This window comes from Felis catus, chromosome A1 (genome assembly GCF_018350175.1).
Source record: "Felis catus isolate Fca126 chromosome A1, F.catus_Fca126_mat1.0, whole genome shotgun sequence".
Lineage (NCBI taxonomy): Eukaryota > Metazoa > Chordata > Mammalia > Carnivora > Felidae > Felis > Felis catus.
In genome coordinates this window covers 69,918,560-69,935,892 of record NC_058368.1, presented here as the reverse complement: position 1 = coordinate 69,935,892, position 17,333 = coordinate 69,918,560, and the positions used below count along the sequence as shown (strand labels likewise).

The window sequence follows — 17,333 nt, the reverse complement described above, 5'->3', positions numbered from 1 at the left end:
GAGAAAATGCCTAACAGGTACTCATGAAATAAGTTTGGATTATAAGTGGTTCCTCTCATTTTACACGTAAGGAACGAAAAGTTAGGAGCGAGTGTCAATGCTAGCTGGACATTAGAATCCCCTGCAGGGCTTTTGAAAGACCCAGGCATCCCCAAGAGCAGCAAGCATGGCAGGCAGATGGATTGAACGAGTGGGTTCAACTCGTGGGTTGAACGAGATGCCGCACGGCCGGCAGGTGGCTGGGCTGGGACTGGAGCCCAGCTGTGCCAACACTGTAACCCGAGCTCTGGCTGAAGAGCAGGTAATACCTCAGAGTCACAGGGCAGGTGTGGTGTGAGGATGCTGGCTTCTACGGGGCTTCCCTGTGACCATACTTTCCTGTCACCGGAGGGATGGCATTTTCCCAGCCGAGCCAGTTCGGAGTCTGTCTCAGGCGGTGTCGATCTCAGAGAAAGCAGCCCTTTGGGAAGAGAGCGGATGATAGTGCAGAGAAGGGGCCAAAGGGATCAAGGGAATTACTCGGCCACTAGGAAAACACTGGCTGCCTCCTGACATGCAGCCCTGTGAGCTTCCCGAAGCACATTCCTACTTATTTCCCGGCGCTGGCACTTCCTAGGGTCTCTGGGCAAGTTACTCTCTGTCTCTCGCTTCCTTATCTGGAAAACTGGATGATAATTGCATCGATCGCAACATGTTTCTGCGATGATCGGATGAGAGGATGTGGGTAAAGCACTGAGGACAGGGGCTGGCATGACGCCAGCAGGTATTAAATTCAGATTTCACAAAAACCTGAGGCTCAGCGTCTCACTTCAAGATAATGGCTGGTCGCACAGAGCTGCCATCCAACCCAGGTGTCGTAAGTCTGGATCTAAAGTTCCTCCCCTTCTCTGGCTGCCCCTGGCAGTTCCTGTCTTCATCAGGCTGCCTACCTATGCCCCTTTCTCTAGGTCTTTATTTTTTTTTAAGTGTTTTTATTTATTTTTGAGAGAGAGACAGAGAAAGGAGAAGGTGCGGGGGGGGGGGGGGGGGGCAGAGGACCCTAAGTGGGCTCTGCTCTGACAGAAGTGAGTCCAACGCGGGGCTTGAACTCGGGAACCGTGAGATCATGACCTGAGCTGAGCTCCAACCCTCGACCGACTGAGCCACCCAGGTGCCCCTCTAGGTCCTTCTCCATCCAGTTCCTCATTTCCTCCTTTTTGTTTACATATCTTAACTCTTTACTTATTTATGTTTGTTTTCTCTTATTTTATTTTTCATTGTAAAAGCAAAATAATTTTCGCTGGAAAGGTAAAATAGCAGTAGCAAAAAAGTGGGCAGTAAGAAAAGCCCATCATTAATCCCGCAAACCTGATACAACTCTTTGGTGCAGGGTTATGTCCCAAGCGTACGGTGCTTTCCCCTGCGGCTCTCGTTCTTTAGGGTCATTGAGAACCATTAGGAAACCTTGGTTCAAGTTCAGGCTGCCGGACTCTCGCCTCCAATGTCAGCAGAACTAGGACTGGAGACTCCAGTACGGCGCAGGCTCTGAGACGTGTGTCTGTGGCGTCGTGCACATTCCTGTGCCATTTCATGGAGACGCTTGGCTACACGTACCCCTTCCCGGTTGCTGTGCAGGCTTCGTACCACAATGCATGCCTTTCACGGGCTCTCTGGGGCCTTGAGATTCGCCTATCACCGTACAGGTGGTATTTTCCTACCGACCCAGCTCAGACTCCTTCTCTCCATTGCACTGATCTCAGATTAAGCATGTGGGATCTGGCGGAAGGAACAAAACATTCAGTCATTTACCTCTGGTGAGGCCTGGGCATTGAATCCGTCTAAGCTTTCCAGGCAGGTCTAGATGGGATAAAGCCACTTGGGGGATCCAGACTGGAGAAGCATCCCCGGAATCTGAAAAGGCCCAATCCACTGGGTGAAGTCAAAGTCCTGAGCAGAAGCTCCGAAAGTGCAGAAATCCAGAAGCTGGTGGTCAGAGCAGCTAGAAGAAGGCCTAAACCAGCGGGGGAGGCATGTGCACAGGGCTCAGAATGTCAGGGGACCTTTCCCTGCACAAGCCTGAGAAAGGATGCCTCACCTGGTCCCTGCTCGGTTAACCACTTTGGCCTTGGCAACTGCCCACGAGATTTTGCCAAGTTCTAACACTAGGAAAACCTTTCATGCCTACTGACCTGCTCGGGTTCATCCATCTGTCCCTTTCCTCTGTATTTAAAAGCCTCTCCCTTTTCCTTACCCCTAACTGACTTGATTAATGAATAAGATTTGGCTGGACTCATGGGAATGCCAAATCTCTTCCACGGAAGAGGAAGAGCCACATGAGCTGGTGGTACAGAGGCCTTATTCTCTATCTTCCCTCCACGATGTCATCAACCACGAGGGATTGACAAGGGCCTATGCGTGCACAGAGAGCCACTCGTGCTGGAAACCATTTTTAATGCCTTGAGAATGAAGGACTCCCCCGTCCCTCAACCGGAAGCAAGATGGCCCCTCATCTTGTCACCACGGGAGTTGCCAAAGGCCTCTTGCTCTGTTTCCAGGCGACTCGGCCACACAGGTCTTGCGATTCGGTCTCCCCCGAAGGGTAAATGGGTGGGACTCAATAAAACCAAAATACTCATTTATTAACCGGCAATAAAAGCAGCCAAGTCTTCATTTTACCTGGTCGACAGAGAAGCACAACCTCAAACACACACACACATTGAGGTCAGAGTTGTACTGTAAATACAGAATTAAAAGGAGCCAGATGGCGAGGCACCTGGCTGGCTCAGTCAGAAGAGCATGTGACCCTTGATCTCGGGCTGTGAGTTTGAGCCCCACGTTGGGTACAGAGTTTACGGAAAAAATAAAATAAAGGGAGCCAGATGGTGTAAGAAGTATTTTCACCAAGCCGCGTGTGGTCAGGTAGTCAGTTCCCTTTCTTGGCTCTCCAGACAGGGCCATTATTTTATCCTGTTGGTGGGCCCTTTTCTTCTTTGATCCCACGGTCTCTGCCCAACTGCTTCCTCTGTCTTTCCCTTCTGGGTGCGACGAGCCACCTCTAAATCCCCGGAGCTGTTATGGTATCGCCATCCTTTGGGGGGAGTTGGCGCGGGGGTTAGTTGCACTTCCTCATTATGGCTTGATTGTTTCATGAGCATTTCTGATAGCTTCTCCTCTTAGCCAGTTTTCCCTCGCCTGGTACTGGGGCCTGCCCACACGCCCTCTTGTGCCACATAATCAAGGAAGAGAGATTTTGAAGCGGTCGGGGCTCAGCCGCCCAGCTTGGGAAACTGGTTTTGCAGGAAGCTTACTGTGTCGAGAAACAGGTGTCACAGAAAGGGCGAATGGCAGGAAGAAGCAGGAATGTATGTCACAGGCACTTTTTCGGGGCAAGGTCCAACTCCCTGTGTCCACAGGTGGGCAGATTCCAGCAAGATCAGTCTTCATCAGGACAAAGCCTCCGACACTAGATTTCTAGGAGCTGACGTCACTGGGGTGGAACTAAAGGACTGGCCCATGATCCTTTGCTTACTTCCTGTACCCTGGGCAAATGACAGCCAGCCACAGGGGACGAGGCCAGAGCCCACACCCTATCTTCACTTCTCTTAGCCCGAAATCACAGTTCCTCAACCTCAGCACTGACATTTTGGGCTGGATCATTCTCTGCTGTGGGGCCTGTCCCATGCATTGTTTATGACACCCCAAAATGTCTCCAGACATTGATAAATACCCCTTGGGGTGGGAGGTGGAGGGATCAACCGCCCCTGAATGAGAACCACGGGTGTTTTCAGAATCACAGCGCAGAGGTGGGGCAGGGTGAGCCGCTGACATGAATTGCGTCTAATTTCAGGTGGGTGCACAGAGAGAATGAGACGGGAGTGAGGGCGGTGTTGGAAGAAGTGGGCGTCTCCTCAGAGGGCTTAGGTGCCTCCCTGCTGCTCCATCCCAAAAATCTGTTGATGTGGCAAATTTTTTAAATGTGCCCTGTGCAGAAATCTTCCCATCTTGGGGCGCCTGGGTGACGTAGTCGGTTAAGCGTCCGACTTCAGCCAGGTCACGATCTCGCGGTCCGTGAGTTCGAGCCCCGCGACAGGCTCTGGGCTGATGGCTCAGAGCCTGGAGCCTGTTTCCGATTCTGTGTCTCCCTCTCTCTGCCCCTCCCCCGTTCATGCTCTGTCTCTCTCTGTCCCAAAAATAAATAAACGTTGAAAAAAATTAAAAAAAAAAAAAAAAGAAATCTTCCCATCTTACAGGCTGGCAGTTTCAGAGAAAGCTACCCACATCTATTATGTTTACCCACCCAGACTGAAACTAATCAGAATTTCAAAAATATTAAAAAAAAAAAAAAAAAAAGAAGAAGACTTTACTGTTTTATTTTTTTTTAATTTTTTTTTCAACGTTTTTATTTATTTTTGGGACAGAGAGAGACAGAGCATGAATGGGGAGGGGCAGAGAGAGAGGGAGACACAGAATTGGAAACAGGTTCCAGGCTCTGAGCCATCAGCCCAGAGCCCGACGCGGGGCTCGAACTCACGGACCGCGAGATCGTGACCTGGCTGAAGTCGGATGCTTAACCGACTGCGCCACCCAGGCGCCCCAAGAATTTACTGTTTTAAAGTCCCCAAGGCAAAGTTCTCAAAGCCAGAATTTGCCACCAGCATCTTAGGAAGTTTTATTATTATTGTTGTTGGCATTGCATAAACAACACTGAGGGTAATTGAAAGAAAAGAGGGGCGGCTGGGTGGCTGTTGAGTAAGTGTTCAACTCTTGGTTTCAGCTCCAGTCATGATCTCTCGGTCGTGAGAATGAGCCCCAAGTCCGGCTCTGCACTGGCAGCGGGGAGCCTGCTTAGGATTCTCTCCCTCTCTCTCTCTGCGCCTCCCCTGCCCACGGGTGTGCATGCGCACATTCTCTCTCTCTCTCTCTCTCTCTCAAAATAAATAAACTTAAAAAAAAAGAAAAGAAAATTCTACTCTTATGCCATCCCCCAAATTCCATGGCTTTCTTATTTTCATTTTCTTCTAATCTTTACACAAATACGTTTTTCTTAAATGGAGTGGAAAGTTGAGTAGATCCAACTTCAAATCCTCGACACATTTATGGGATATGCACACACGAGCTCCTCTCTTGGAGTCTGAGTGCATTTTGAAAGAAAATGTGAACAAATATACGTATATTTGCAACTGTTAACTCAGCTGTGGCATAATATTTAGTAAAAGGTATTTTACTAAAAAATAGGAAAAAGTAGGAAGACGGCTTCAGTCTTGATTACCCAGATTTGTCCACATCACCCTGCTTAACGATAGGACTTTAAACAAGAAGTGACCTTCTGGAATTACCCAGAGTTCTTCTTGTTTTTACAGATAAGTTAACTGTCACCCGGATATATTGACTGTTCTGCCAAGATAACATGAGGAGTAAATGACGAGGCTGGGAAGAATCCCCGATTCCCTGACCGATGCTGCTGACTTTCTACCACATCCCCTCCCTTGCTACACACCCATAAAAGTTAGCTGAGAGGATGGGTCAGAATGAGTAATATTATAATGTCCAGTGATCTTACACAGCTGATTTTCACAAACAGTTTTAATTCCATTTCTCACAGTGCAAAGATTAGGGCTCTGGGTCTATGACACTTGGTAGAAATTGCCCAAGACCAGAAGTTAGAAGATATGGGTTTAATATGGTCTCTACCATTTATGAGGCCTAAAACCCTAGCTGAACTACTTTACTTCTCTGAGCCTTGGTTTCTTTTTTATTTTTTTTAAGTTTATTTATTTATTTTGAGAGAGAGAGAGAAAGAGCAGAAAAGGGCAGAGAGAGAGAGAGAGAGAGAGAGAGAGAGAGAATTCCAAGCAGGCTCCATGCTGTCAGCACAGAGCCCAGTTCAGGGCTGGATCCCATGAACCTAGGATCATGACCTGAGCCTACATCAAGAGTCAGATGCTCAACCAACTGAGCCACCCAGGCCCCCCTGAGCCTTGGTTTCTTACTTTGAAAAATGTCAGTGATAAGTCCTACCAAGTGTGAATCAAGGATCTAAAAAACATTCTATCCTTTGAACCAATAATCCCCCACTGCAGGATTCTTATCATTTAATAAAAATGCCAGTATGCAGAAATAGCATTATTGTACAGAAATGTACCACCGCCACCCCTTTGTTGAACCTGCTACGTGGGAGCGCTATCATGCTAGCTGACTTATCTCTAACCTTCGTGACAAATCAGAGAGATGGGTATTGTAGTGTTTATTAAACAATTGAGAAAATGGAAGGCTGGGGAGGGGAAATGATTTGCTCAAAATCACAGTTGGTGAACGGTTAAGAGTGGAAGTCAATGGGCGCCTGGGTGGCTCAGTCGGTTAAGTGTCAGCTTCGGCTCGTGGCTTGTGGGTTCGAGCCCCGCATCAGGCTCTGTGATGACAGCTTGGAATGTGGAGCCTGCTTCGGATTCTGTGTCTCCTCCTCTCTCTGCCCCTTCTCCATTCATGCTCCGTCTCTCTCAAAAATAAACGTTAAAAATTTTTTTTTAAAAAGAGTGGAAGTCAAAGTCACACCTGCCCTTCCTGCTGCCCATTTTCTTTTTACCATGGCTTGTTATTCTCTATAATGGTAAGCAATATCCAATGATAGTGGTTGATTTAAACATTATAGAATGGGGGATGCCTGGTTGGCTCAGTCGATCCAGCGACAGACTTCGGCTCAGGTCATTATCTCACAGTTCATGGGTTTGAGCCCTGCATTGGGTTCTGTGCTGAAAGGGCAGATCCTGTTTGGGATTCTCTCTGTCCCTCTCTCTCTGCCCCTCTCCAACTCCATGCTTTCTTTCTCTCTCTCCAAAATAAATAAACAAACAAACAAACAAACAAACAAACTTAAAAAAATTCTTTTAGGGGTGCCTGAGTGGCTCAGTCTGTTAAGCATCTAACTTCAGCTCAGGTCATGATCTCATGGGTGTTCTGACAGCTCAGAGCCTGGAGTCTGCTTTGGATTCTGTGTCTCCCTCTCTCTCTGCCCCTCCCCTGCTCACTCTCTGTCTCTCTCTGTCTCTCTCTCTCAAAAATAAATAATCATTAAAAAATACTTTTAAAAAGTATAGAATGGAATCTTTCCAGTCATTAAAATATGGGTTTTGGGGGGGGGGGGCACCTGGGTGGCACAATCGGTTGAGCATCAAACTCTTAATTTGGCTCAGGTCATGGGATCAAGCTCTGTGTCACGCTCTGTGCTGAGCAGGAAACTGCTTGAGATTCTCTCTCTCCCTCTGCCCTTCTCCCTTGCTCGTGTTCTCCCTCTCTCTCAAATAAAAAAAGGGTTTTAAGCTTTTTAATCATTTTTATTTAAATGCTTAATAGACTCTTCTGCCTGATAGAGTTAGGGAGGCACTGGGGTAGGAGGAAAGGACCTCCGTGGCCAGCACCTGGATGGGGATGGGAGCATACGGGCTTGGGCCGAGGATGTGGCAGCAGGGATGGAGGTCAGCCTCCTTTGTATGATAAGGCATTCACCAAGATGCCGGGTCAGTGGATCACAGAACAGAGTGAACATAAGGCCAACGAGGACTGAGTATAAACTTGTGAGAAGGTGTGCTGTTAGGATTTAGATTTGGCTGCGCTAACAGAGAAACTTTTATTGAACTAGACAGAAGTATAATTTTCTTGCAGAGAAACCTAGGCAGGGTGTCTGGAACTGGATTCCCAGAACCAGGGACCCAGCTTCCTTCTATTCTGTAGCTCTGCCGTCCTAGGCATAGCTTCCATCTTGCTGTCCAAGAAGACAATTCTAGTTCCCACATTCTAGTATATTCTAGTTAAGACGGATGGGGAAAGAAAAGGAAACACTCTCTTTAGGGCCACAATCTGCAAGTTATGTGCATCACTTTCAGACACGCCCCATTGGCGAGAATGTGGTCACAGTGCTACATCAAATGCAAGGGAGTCTGGGAAATGTCGTCTTTAGAAGAACTGCCATAGCCAAACTGATAATCCCATGGGTATCGAATTAGGGGAGAAGGAATGTTGAAGGACAGTTAGCACAGACGACAAACGAGAAGGGTTGTTATCCTATTATCATCTGTAGAGACTGGGAAGGAAATATTAATCATGAAAACACAACAAAACATCCAAAATCCATTTTACAATGCTCAAACTTTCCTTGGAGTTCTCATTGTACCTGCTTCAATTTTCCCCCATCACAATACCCTTCAGAGACATCGAGTAAAGTCTTACCTTATTTCTCTGGGCTACTTAGAGTCACAGATGTGTTGGACGGACCCCATTCTGAGACTGATCTGTACAGGATAAGTCATTTTTATTATATTCAGTTTAAGAGTCAGGACACAAGTTTGCATACAAAATGAAATTACAATTTTGATTCTTAAATGCGTAGGAAAAAAATTTGGAAGGAGGGAAAAATACCACTATGTGAGTCCTTTTTTGTTGTTGTTAGGATTTTAAGTTTTTTCACTTTTGAAAAAATTATTTTGCAAATGTCTAAAATTTTTTCAATGAGCATCTGTGCGTTTTACATTCAGAAAAAAATGTAATGTTTCTTTATAAACCACTGCCTTCTTCTCAGTTCTTACATAAAACCAATGAATATAGTATACATGAAGTTACTTTAAAACTATAAGGAAAGGGGCACCTGGGTGGCTCAGTTGGTGGGCACGGGACTTCAGCTCAGGTCATGATCTCACATTTCATGAGTTCAAGCCCTGTGTTGTTCTCTGTGCTGACAGCTCAGAGCCTAGAGCCCGCTTCGGATTCTGTGTCTCCCTTGCTCTCTGCCCGCCCCTCCCCCCGCCCCCACTCATGTACGCTCTCTCTGTCTCTCTCTCTCTCTGTCTCTCTCTCTCTCTGTCTCTCTCTGTGGCTCAGAAATAAATACACATTAAAAAAATTAAAAAGGGGCACCTAGGTGGCTCAGTCAGTTGTGTCCGACTTCTGCTCGGGTCATGATCTCGTGGTTCTTGAGTTCAAGCTCCCCATCAGGCTCTGTGCTGACAGCTGGGAGCCTGGAACCTGTTTCAGATTCTGTCTCTCCCCCTCTCTTCCCCTTTCTGGCTCATTCTCTCTCTCTCTCTCTCTCTCCCTCCCTCCCTCCCTCCCTCCCTCCCTCTCCTCTCCCACTCCTGCCCCCCCCCCAAAAAAAAATATTAAAAAAAAATTTAAACTATAAGGAAAACTAGAAAAGCAAAGTTCTTAGTATGTGTCATAACTGGTTATTTTCCAAGGAAATGACGTTACCAGCAAGACAGTAGATTTAGGTGTTACTGGTTCTTCTAATACGAAGGCAGATCAATTGTGTTTTGCAAGGTATTTTTTCTGTCTTAAAGTTTGTTAGTACACTGGCTCATATTTACTAAGGACTTACCAGTTACCAGTCAGAAATTTTTCCCATATGAAGGAGGTTCTATCATTATCTCCTTTTTTCAGACCAAGAAACTGAGGCTTCTGGTGATGAGGTAACTAACCTGAGATAACACAGTTAGTGATCTAATGTATAATTTAAAAAAATGTTTTTTAATGTTAATTTTGAGAGAGAGAGAGAGAGAGAGAGAGAGAGAGAACAGGGGACAGGCAGAGAGAAAGGGAGACACAGAATCCGAAGCAGGCTCCAGGCTCCAGGCTCCGAGCTGTCAGCACAGAGCCCGACGTGGCCCTCGAACCCACGAACCGCGAGATCATGACCTGTGCCGAAGCCAGATGCTTAACTGACTGAGCCCCCCAGGCGCCCCTCTAATGTATAATTTTTAAGAAAAATTCTACTTATCAAAATTAACCTGTCTAAACAGACTACCAGTGAAGAAATAGAGGAAGTCACCCCAGGTCCAGATTAGAAAGGGGAATTCTGTCTTCTGTCCACCTTTAAAGATCAGGTCGTCCCAATGCTATTTTAACATAAGCCAGCACATAGAAGAAGAAGGAAAACTTCCAAGCTCATTGTATGAAACAAGTGTTCTGTTGTCCCAGTCCTTGATAAAGATGGCACTAAGAAAAAAAAACTATAGGCCAATTTCCCTTATGAATAACAGTGGAAAACTTTTAAGTAAAACATTAGCCAACAGAACCCTACAACACATTAATGGTAATGGATCATGTGGTTGGATTTTGATGCCAGTTGTGTTATATTCCCCTACCATGCCCACCAAATACAAACACACTGAATTTTTTTCTAAAGTAGGTTCCATGCCCAACATGGAGTTTGAACTCATGACCCTGAGATCAAGGGTCACATGCTCTGTTGAGCCAGCCAGATGCTGGCTCAAAACCAGCCTCTAGGCCTATAGGATCAAAACACACCCTATTTTTAAAACAGTGTTAAATACATACAGGAATGTGTATGGTAAATTTTCATAATTGAACACACTTATGTAGTAGCAGTCATGTTAAGAAACAGAACGTTATCGGGGCAGCTGGTGGCTCAGTCGGCTAAGTGTCTGAGTTCGGCTCAGGTCATGACTGCTCAGTTTGTGAGTTTGAACCCTGCATGGGGCTGGGCTCTCTGCTGCAGAGCCTGCTTTGGATCCTCTGTCTCCCTCTCTCTCTGCCCCTCCCCTATGTTGCACATGCGTGACCTCTCTCTCTCTCAAAAATAAACAGGGGCGCCTGGGTGGCTCAGTCGTTTCAGCATCCGACTTCAGCTCAAGTCATGATCTCATGGTTCATGGGTTCAAGCCCCGTGTCAGGCTCTGAGCACAGAGTCTGGAGCCTGCTTCAGATTCTGTGTCACCCTCTCTCTGCCCCTCCCCTGCTTGTTCGCTCTCTCTTCCCCTCTCTCTCTCTCTCAAAAACAAACATCAAAAAAAAAAAAAAACTAAAGAGAAAAGAAAAAAAATTATTAATTCAACTTCATCAAAACGATGCAGTTTTGTATAGCACACACAAAGTTTTATCTGCAGAGATACTGCTAAGAGAACAAAAAGACAAAGGACACAATGAGACAAAATAGTTCCAGATCACGTATCAGACAGAGGAGTTACATGTACAGTATCTGAAGAGTTCTCTGAATAGTAAGAAAACAATGTAATTTTAAAACGGGCAAAAGACTTGAACAGATACTCTGCCAAAAAGACATCATCATCAAGCCCATGAAAATATAGTTGGTATCACAACCATTAGGGAAATGCAAGTTTAAAACCACAATGAGCTATTGTTACATACCTATTAAAATGGTTGAAAGAGGGGCGCCTCGGTGACTCAGTTGAGCATCCAACTCTTGATTTTTGGCTCAGGTCATGATCCCAGGGTTTTGGGATCGAGCCCCACGTCTGGCTCCATGCTCAGCATGGAGCCTGCTTAAGACTCTCTCTCTCTCTCTCTCTCTCTCTCTCTCCCTCCCTCCCTCCCTCCCTCCCTCCCTCCGTCCCTTTCCCCGGCTCACATGCGTGCTTTCTAAAATAAATTAACATTAAAAATTTTTTTTAAATACATAAAATGGCTGAAATGAAAATGATACTGTCAGCACCAATTGCTGGGGAGGATGGAAAGCAATTTTGCTGGTAGGAACGCAAAATAATACAGCCACTCTAGAAAATAATTGGCAACTTCCTATACATTCAAACACAGGGCGACTGGATGGCTGTGGGTTAAGCATCGACTCTTGATTTCGGCTCAGGTCACCATCCCAGGGTGGTGAGATCAAGCCCCTCAACATGTTTTGCACTGGACGTAGAGCCTGCTGAAGATTCTCTCTCTTCCTCTCCTTCTGCCCCTTCCTTCCTTGCGCACGCGCACGTGCGTGCTTTCTCCCTCTCTGAGATGATTAATTAAAAAACAAAGCCAAACATACAACCAAGAAACCCCACTCCTCTGTATCTACTCTATATTCACACAAAAAACCCTGTACGTAAGTGCTTATCCAGCTCTATTCATAATTGCCCCAAACTGGAAACCCGTCAAATGTCCTCCCAAGGCTGAATGGATAAACCAAATGTGACACATCCTGCAAAATGGGCTACTACTCAGCAATTGAAAGGAACAAGCGGATGCTACGGTCTCACTTTGGATGAGTCTTAGAGGCATTATGCTGAGATAAGGCAGTCTCAAAAGCTTAGGTACTATGTGATCCCATTTATAAAATATTCTTAAAAAGAAAAAAAATGTTAGGGAGCACATATCAGTGGTTTCTAGGCAGGGGGAGAGCATGACTACAAAGAGCACCACAGCATTTTGGGGGCGTTGGCACTGTTCTGTATCTTGATTGTGATGGCGATTCCATGGATCTACACGTGTGTGGACCTGTACACTTCCCCCCACCCCAAAAGTGAATCTCCAGTCTTTAAGAAGAAAACTACGTTTTGCTTGGCAAAAAAGCATCCTAAGCAAATTCAAAAGATCAACGTCAAATGGGGCGCCTGGGTGGCTCAGTCGGTTAAGCGTCTGGCTTTGGCTCAGGTCATGATCTCGCAGTTCGTGAGTTCAAGCCCCGCGTCGGGCTCTGTGCTGACAGCTCAGAGCCTGGAGCCTGCTTCGGATTCTGTGTCTCCTTCTCTCTCTGCCCCTCCCCTGCTCACACTCTGTCTCTCTCTCTCACTCTCAAAAATAAATAAACATTAAAAAATTTAAAAAGATAAACATCAAAGATGGGAAGAATATTCATATGACTCATATCACAAAGCACTATCCTCCTCAATGTATAAACAGCTCCTAAATGTCAATAGCAAGGCCTAAACACCTACTCTCTGAAAGATCAAATGATATGAGCAGACAATTCACATTAAAGGAAATACAAATGACTTTTAAAATATGAATAGACAGTCCCCTTACATAAGCAAAATGCACATTAAAGCTACAGGGATATGCTGCCATTTGTCTATAAGACTGGCAAAAATATCAAAGTTCAACAGCATGGACTGCTGACCAAGCGCTGTCATTCATTGCTGGGGCGAATGTATATTAACGTATATTAGAAGATTTGGCACTTTCTATCAAATATTTTCTCTGACTTAGGCATATTTGTGCTATGTGTGCAAAATGAGGTATATCCAAGGTTATTCCAGCATGGTTTTGTAATACTTAAAGAATGGAAACTAGCCAGATTCTATCACTAGGGAACAAGTTAAATCAATCACGGAATATCTCCATCCATTGAACTACTCTGCAGCTATCAAAAAGAGTGAGGGAACTTTCCGTGCCCTGATACTGGACGATTTCCAGTATATATTATCGTTAAGGGAAAAAAAAGCAAGGTGCAGAATGGTGCATGAGGTATGCAGCACTCCGTGCAAAACACAAAGAATATAAGCATTGACGTCGGTACTTGTGTCACACAAAGAAACTCTGGAAAACTAAGCAAGGAAATAACAGAAGTGGTTATTGGTGGGGAAGAGTAGAGGGGGGACAGAAAGACAGAGAGTAACAGCAGAAACACAATGACCATGACCTGCCTCACTGTATGCTTAATTTTTGAGCCATTTATGTAAATTACTTGGCCCCAAAAATTAGATTTTCAAGTAAGAAGATGCATTTTCAGTGGCAGATCGCCGTCAGCCCCGTGGAACACAGAAGGGGCAGAAGAGCACGGAACGCTGAGACAGGAAACCAGGAGAAACACTTCCCTTGCAACAGAATTTAAAATGCAGAAGGAAGTAGGGCTGCCGAAACAGTGGGCATGTCGGAGAAAGAGGAGCCAAGGAGCCGAGGGAGTGGAAGAACAAAAATATTGCTTCGGATGTGGAAGACTTGAATGTAGGTCCTCTCTATGCCGACTGGGGGGCTGGGGGCAAGCGTTTTAAGTTCTCCAAGCCTGTGTGCTCATCCATAAAATGGAAATCACAACCAAACTCAGCTCACAAGGTTAAATAAGGTAAAGGTTAAATGAAAGGAAAATGTTAGGGCACCCTGCAACAGGGAGCGGAGCTGTGTGCAGACAACGTTGCGTTAAGAAATAAAAGGAAAACAGAAAAGCGGCCCTACCCCTTCCTGATGCCCCTTTCCTCCAGAGACCTGGAGTCTTGCACCAAGGAAGCCGGGGAGGAGCGGGCCTGGGAGGAGCGGGCCTGGGAGGACTGGGAGAGGTGCAGGGGCAGAGTCACAATCCCCCTGGAGGCAGGGAGGAAGAGGAGAGGTCAGCCGGCCCCAAAGGATTCTGCTTCCCAACCAACTCCTCCTGAGTTTGCTAATTTGGTCGTCAACAGGCTGCCTACTGCAGACCATTCTGGAGAACTTCTGGCATCCTGAGAGCAAGGGCAAGCCATTTCTGAGGGCTTTGCGTAGGGTGTGGAGGGCGCACCGGCCAAATTTGTTCCGTGCAGAGAGTGGGAAGGTGGGTTGCGGGAAGGCAAGTCTGGGGGCCGGGACCTCTTTGGGAGGCAGCAGTCCAGGGGAGAGATGATGGTGGCCAGAACTGAAGGAGCGGAGAGACGTGGATGGAACCGAGAGGGTGTCAAAGATACACATGGCTGGACATTAAAGCGGTGAGAACAGACCTCACTCAGTAACTGCTGACAACAGAGGCCACCACTGAGCTTCTGAGTTTCTTTCCCATCTGAGCAGAGGTGACTGGGCGTTTTAAAGGGAGAAGGAGGAAGGGGTAGGGGCACAGGGGTTTGAGAAGGGTCAGGGAAGTGAAAAGTTACAGCAAGCAGGAAGAGCAGGAAGGCAGTGCTGGTCCCCGTGAAACCGCCTGGGTTTGCTAACTGACCTTTGTGGAAGTTAGGCTCCCACACTCCCCCAGAGGCCGGGAGTCAGGGGCCCTGCCGGCAGGTTTGGCTGGGACCATCAGTTATCTGGGCAGCCTTGAGTTTTCTCAGAGAGGCACTTCCAGTGGGAGGTGGGGGGCCCTAGGGTCATCTAGAGGATGCGGCTGCAAACTGTTAACAACTGTGTTAGCGTCTGTTCAAGTCTGCATAGGCCGAGGTTGAGGCCTAGTCAAGGAAGGGCTCAAAGGAGCCTGGCTGTGGTTTGGTCAAGAAGAGAATCTTTACCAAGGCTTTGGTGAGTGTCTGGTTGTATACTGTGGGCAAGGGAGGGAGAAGCAGCAAGGGTGACCCCCCGCTTTGCCTGTGGAGCCCGCAGGGTGGGATGTTGTTGGTGTTCAGAGACAGAGAAACCGGAAAGGAGAAAAGATTCATAAGGAAAGATGGTCGTCAATCCTGACCGTGGTGAGTCTGAACGCCTATGTTTGGGCACCCTGTGAAGGTGATTAGTGGGCAGCTGGGTGTTAGGGTCCGGTCTCAGCAAAGGTGCCCGGGCTGGAGACCTCTATCTCCAAGTACCAACCGAGGGTATGTGAGCTGGGGCTGGACAATGAATGCAGAAGGAAAGAGAAGGCCCTGAGACACAACCCTCAAGAATATTACTTAATCCCCTTGGGGCGCCTGGGTGGCTCAGTCCGACTCTTGATTTCCGCTCAGGTCATGATCTCGCGGTTCATGAGACTGAGCCCCAAGTCAGCCTCTGCGCTGACAGCGTGGATCCTGCTTGGGATTCTCTTTCCCTCTCCCTCTGTCCCTCTCCCCACTCTCTCCCCGCCCCCTCAAAATAAGTGAATAAACATTAAAAAAATATATCACTAATCCCCCAAATGCCACTGGGGTTAGGAAAGTAGGCACGATATCCCCATTTGTCAAAGAACAACACTAGATTGGAGACTGAGGTTGTGACAAAAGTCATCCAGGCACTCTAGAATCACAGCTTTTAATTAATTATTGATCCAATAATTAATTAATAATTAATCCCATCAGAATACATTTCTCCTCTCAAATAAATAAAATGACCAGACAATTGTGTATTTTCTTTTTATGGATTTTGATTATTTTAATATTAAAAAAAATTTACTGACTAGGAGGGGTGCCTGGCTGGCTCAGTCAATAGAGCATGTGACTCTCGATCTCAGGGTCATGGGTTCGAGGCCCACACTGGGCATAAAGTTTATTTAAAAAAAAAAATTGCCGGGGTGCCTGGGTGTCTCAGTCAGTCAAGTGTCCGACTTGGGTTCAGGTCATGATCTCACAGTTCATGGGTTCGAGCCCCACGTCGGGCTCTATGCTGACAGCTGAGAGCCTGGAGCCTGCTTCGGATTCTGTGTCTCCCTCTCTCTCTGCCCCTTCCCTGCTCATGCTCTGTCTGTCTCTCTCTCTCTCTCTCTCTCTCAAAAATAAATAAATAAATAAACATTAAAAAAATTCTTTTTTTTACAAATTTACCCGCAAGGAGCAAGGAATAGGAAATGATGTAGGAGTAGTCATGTGCTCCTACATGTGGCTGATTCTAGCCACATATTCATGTGCTCACCCAGAACTAATAAGTACATCGCCTTGTCATGTGCCACACCTCAAACACACATGCTCTCTCTCTTTCAGAGACATTGACCCAACCAAGGCCATCCATAATCTCTGCAGGGCAAGCTCTCAGAGCACACACCCAAGGGAGGAAAGATCTGAAACTTCTCAACGGCCACTGAAGTCAGCACCCAAGCTCCATACAACCCTCAAACACACTGTATATCCAGAGAGATAATTAGCCCACTGTTGCCTTTCTCTTGGCTGTCACTTGCTAAGTTCCTTTTTCAGAATGGTTTTGCCATTTACTGTTTTATTTATTTGTTTTTCATGTTTATTTATTTTGAGAGAGAGAGAGAGCACAGGCATGCATGAGCGTGAGCGAGGGAGGAGCAGAGAACAAGGGAGAGAGAGAGAGAATCCCAAGCCAGCCGCATGCTGTCAGCACAGAGCCCAGCTTGGGGCTCAGTCTCATGAACCATCAGATCATGACCGGAGCAGAAATCAATATTCACACGCCTAACTGACTGAGCTACCCAGGCACCCTGCAATTTATTATTTTTTACTTTATTTTTGTTGTTTTATTAAATGTTTGTTCTTGAGAGAGAGGGAGAGAGAGCGTGAGTTGGGGAGGGGCAGAGGGAGAGGGAGACAGAGGATCCAAAGCAGGCCCTGCACTGAAAGCAGAGAGCCTAATGTGGGGCTCAAACTCACGGACCATGAGATCAGGACACTTAACCGACTGAGCCACACAGGCTTCCCTTGTTTTTTTATTTTTTAAAAATGCTTATTTAATTTTGAGAAGAGAGAGCATGTGAGCAGGGGAGGAGCAGAGTGAGAGAGGGACATAGGATCCTAAGCAGGTTCAGAGCTGACAGCAGTGAACCTGATGTGGGTCTCGAACTCACGAACCATGAGATCGTGACCTGAGCCAAAGTCCAGTGCTTAACTGACTGAGCCACCCAGGCACTATTTTAAACCCATGATAAATAGATATCCATTTTTCAGTCAGGTTGGTTAGTTCAACACTGTTTTCTTCCATAACAGACAACAATTCAGCCATGAACATGAGGAAAACATTATTGATTTCTGTCCTTTAACCTCCATCATTACTCAGATTCAAAGTTATACATAAGA

At 46.4% G+C, this 17,333-nt stretch overlaps 2 long non-coding RNA genes across 2 annotated transcripts in view; one reads left to right on the top strand and one right to left on the bottom strand.

Annotated features, from left to right (window-relative positions):
• The window catches only part of LOC123384762, a 52,271-nt gene that overhangs the window by 27,077 nt on the left and 7,861 nt on the right, over positions 1-17,333 (top strand). The window lies entirely within an intron of this gene.
• LOC123384763 overlaps positions 7,406-17,333 on the bottom strand; it is a 31,076-nt gene continuing 21,148 nt past the window's right edge. The window contains exon 5 of the long non-coding RNA XR_006596282.1: positions 7,406-8,264. This is a non-coding gene — a long non-coding RNA (uncharacterized LOC123384763). The remainder of the gene's footprint in view (positions 8,265-17,333) is intronic.